Source organism: Cibotium barometz, chromosome 7 (genome assembly GCF_041138505.1).
Source record: "Cibotium barometz isolate CiBa-2024 chromosome 7, ASM4113850v1, whole genome shotgun sequence".
NCBI lineage: Eukaryota > Viridiplantae > Streptophyta > Polypodiopsida > Cyatheales > Cibotiaceae > Cibotium > Cibotium barometz.
This window is the reverse complement of record NC_141052.1, coordinates 39,128,930-39,132,901: the sequence shown is the minus strand read 5'-3', so window position 1 is coordinate 39,132,901 and position 3,972 is coordinate 39,128,930.

Sequence of the window (3,972 nt, the reverse complement as noted above, 5' to 3'; positions counted from 1 at the left end):
ACAGGGGAAGATACTGGACATCCTGAGAGGCTGGGGAGGAATCTTACATTCTACCCCACTTAAAAAATGTGAGATGTCCTCATCTCGTAGGTGGAGTATGATCTCTTTCATCTTCTTCTTCTTCTTCAATCACTTCAGTGTTACTGCCTTGGAAGTGGATGGCCGATTTGGGAACAACTCTCTTTGACTTCCCCTATTCTGAGTTGAAGGTCTTGCATTACTTTGGGTTGAAACTGCAGGTTGGATAGAGTGTCTACCTCTTGGATTTTCCTGATTTTGGCGGATAGAACCGTGATTACTCTGGACGGAAGGGGCTGGAGTCTGGAATCTGGATCCCTGATTTTCTTGCCCTGAAAACCTTGATCCAAAAGGAGTTGGGCAATCCATGCTGCGATGTCCAAACCCTTGATAGTTATAGCATTTCACTCTCTTGTTCAAGGGTGGAACTTTTGAAGTTGAAATCCAGGGGATTGAGTTTCGGGAAAAGGACATTTCTTCTATTTTGGAACTTCCCATATCCTGTTTTTGACCCTGATATCTCTTAGGCGGAGGAAGGTTGGAATCACTTTCTGGGAATAAAAACCTTTTGAAAGGTGATGGTGCTGGCTTTGGCGAAACTTTGACATCAAAGGCTTTGGCGAAATCCTTCGCCATTCTTACTGCTTCGGCCATTGAGATAGGTTTAGCATTCTTGACTAAAGTATCCAATGGCTCGTTCATTCCCCGAATGAACCTGGCCATCAGCTGCTCTTCATCCAATTGAGGGGAATATTTAAGGAGAAGGGCAAAAGCTTGATGGTACTCTTCAATTGTCCGGTTTTCCTGCTTTAATTCCAAGAACTCATTCATCTTAATTTCAAGAAAGCCTGGGAGACAGAACCTCTTTCTGAGGTAAGTCTTGAGATCGGTCCAGGTTTGGGTATTTCGGTCGAGACTGTTTGTCTCGCAATGGTTTCTCCACGCCACTCTAGGTGTCTCCACTATCTTCGGCTTTGCAAGAGCCATTTTGCTCTTCTCATTGTACCCGGTGACATCGAAGTATTCTTCCATTGATTCGATCCACTTCTCCATAGCCTCGCCCAAGTTTTCCCCTTCTCCCTTGAAAGGTCCAGGCTGCGAACTATGAAGAGTTTTACGAACATCCAGGTCAAGCTCTTCTTCATCAAGTTGGGGGTTAACATTTCTACCACAACGACCTCGGTCCATGTTCCTATCAATACAAAAATTGTTGTTAAGTCTCTTTATTTATGATTCAATCCGAATTTTGATTGAACTAATTCTGAGGTTCTTTAAATAGGTCGGCTCTCCCCACAGAATCAAGGGATAAAGATACTCATATAAAACGCATTATCAGTTGACAATTCATTCAGAATATCTTATTCATATCTTTAACACAATAATGGTCCATCAGACTGAATTTTTCTATCTGAACAATCCTCCATGGGAATTTCAATTTTTTAGATTTTTAATTTATCAACCCTTAACTTGATCCACTGATCAAAAGTTAACAGTAGCAATCTACCAGCACGATTCATTAATCTCATAGTGATTGGCTGACGTCATTAAAGTCATTCCAGTTAGGAACATTATCACAGGGACTCGTCCCATTCATCCTCATTGTGGTTTTGTTACATTTCAACTAAATTTCAGGAATCATCATTTTTCAATCAAAATCCAAATCAACTCATCAGTTCTCAACCAGAATTTAAAAATCATATCAACCACATTCGAATTCATCATCTGGATAGCATTAATGCTTATAATTCCAAGTCTTAGATTTACTCGTATATACTGCCAGTAAAGAGCTGCACTTATACCCTCGGTATATACGGGTAGTCATGGTTCTTGGAACTATAAGGTAAATACCATCATGTCTAGGCCTCAAGCAAGTCAGGGATTCCATACAATTGCGGTACTTCCATTTGAAGACCCAATTACTAATTTACAAATTTCAGTTTGAATATCAAATTGTATGAATTTTATCACACAATTACAACCTTTTTGTGCTTCTTGATAAGTTTTTGACATATTTGGCTTCTCGGTTAATCATCATTAGCCAATTAGCTCTGATACCAACTATAAGATCCCTGTCCCCACCGCGCAATGGATTCTGGGTGCTAGCAGTGGAAGTAGCACTTCTTGCGTGGGGCAGGGTCCCACACTCGGGGCCTCGCCCATGGATATCCGGACAGGTAACTAATTCCTCGGTTCTTCCAAAACCGAACTTAGAAAAACTTCCCTTGCCCGGAAAGTACAAGCGATTCCTCCAGGATAAAATTTTCCCTAACGTAGTCAAAAGCTTTAACTAACTGAGCTCATCTGAATGCCCGTAAGTCTCATAGTCAGATCAGGGAAAAAGATTGTACTTGGATCATAGAGACCAATGCTTTTTTCCTCATTGAGAGGCACAGCCGTTGATTCTTTTCCATAGAACAATTTTTGTCCGGGATTTACTTCATCTATCAAACTAAATAGAAATTGAGTCTCGATTTACGGATCCATCAATCTAGCCTAACCCCATCCAGTCCCATGGGTTAGCCAACCACTGTAGTGATGGGATCCAATTAAGAATTTGGTTAGGTTTTGTCCCGAGTACCAGGGAAAAGAGTTTCCAGGCCCCCTAGCCGGATGTTCATGCAAACATAAAACTAGTCACACCACTTACACACCCAATATGAAATTACCTTTTTCACAGATTCAGTCATCTTTAAAACAATCATTTAATGAAACCATAGTATCACTAATCACAATCCTCCAAAATATCCGGTTGAATTTTAATTTCTAATCATTCCTTCATCAGAGTATCTATGGCATCATTGGTGACCAGAACGCTCACCACTTGTCCACTCAGGGGCCTTTTCAATAGTTCCTAGCTCATAGTACTCGGCAATATAATCACTTATAAAAATCAAGATGGAATCTCCGTTGAAGATCAGCAAGATCAACCAACAGATCCATATAAAAGAGCCATGGACTCATCCGTTGGAGGACCAGCAAGGTCAATCAACCAGATCCATGCCCAGTTTCAGAAAACAACTCTTACTCCTTGTTCCAATATCTTCCACGACGCACGTGTGGATATCTTCGGCGACCCAGAGCCCGAGCACCGTATGGTCAGCACCCTCTAGGATCCTTCGCAGGTCACCTAGCGCTTCACTCATAGGCCGCTTCCTTGGTCCCTCATCCACCGTACCGGAAGCTCACCATTTAAATCGAACTGAGGCTAGTCAAGACCTCGGCCGGCCTTGAGACGTCCTCCGTTGACTCTCCGTCAGCTGTTGCAACTTTATCAGGTAGGTCTCCACGACCACATTCTCAAGACAGTCAAAATGCTTCCCGTATGCAATTTTGATTTCGTTTATTCTTCCACAGATTTCTTTATGCATCTTTCTATGCATAAAATCAAAATTGATGAGAATAACTCTTTTGGGTTAAAATAAATTCTTTATGCATCTTTCCATGCATAAATCCAATTTAGTAGGAATTACACTTTTAGAATAAAAGAATTTTTCTTATGCATCCTATTATGCATAAAATCATTTATGATGAAAATCACACTTTTCATATAAAAAAAATCTTTTATGCATATGTTTATGCATACAATCATTTATGATGAAAATCACTCTTTTAATATAAAAGAATATCTTTTATGCATCTAATTTATGCATAAAATTATTTATGATGAAAATCACACTTTTAATATAAAAAATATCTTTTATGCATATGTTTATGCATACAAGTCATTTATGATGAAAATCACTCTTTTAATATAAAAGAACTTCTTTTATGCATCTAATTTATGCATAAAATCATTTATGATGAAAATTACACTTTTAATATAAAAAAATATCTTTTGTGCATATGTTTATGCATACAATTATTTATGATGAAAATCACTCTTTTAATATAAAAGAATTTCTTTTATGCATCTAATTTATGCATAAAATCATTTGTAATAAAAATCACACTTTT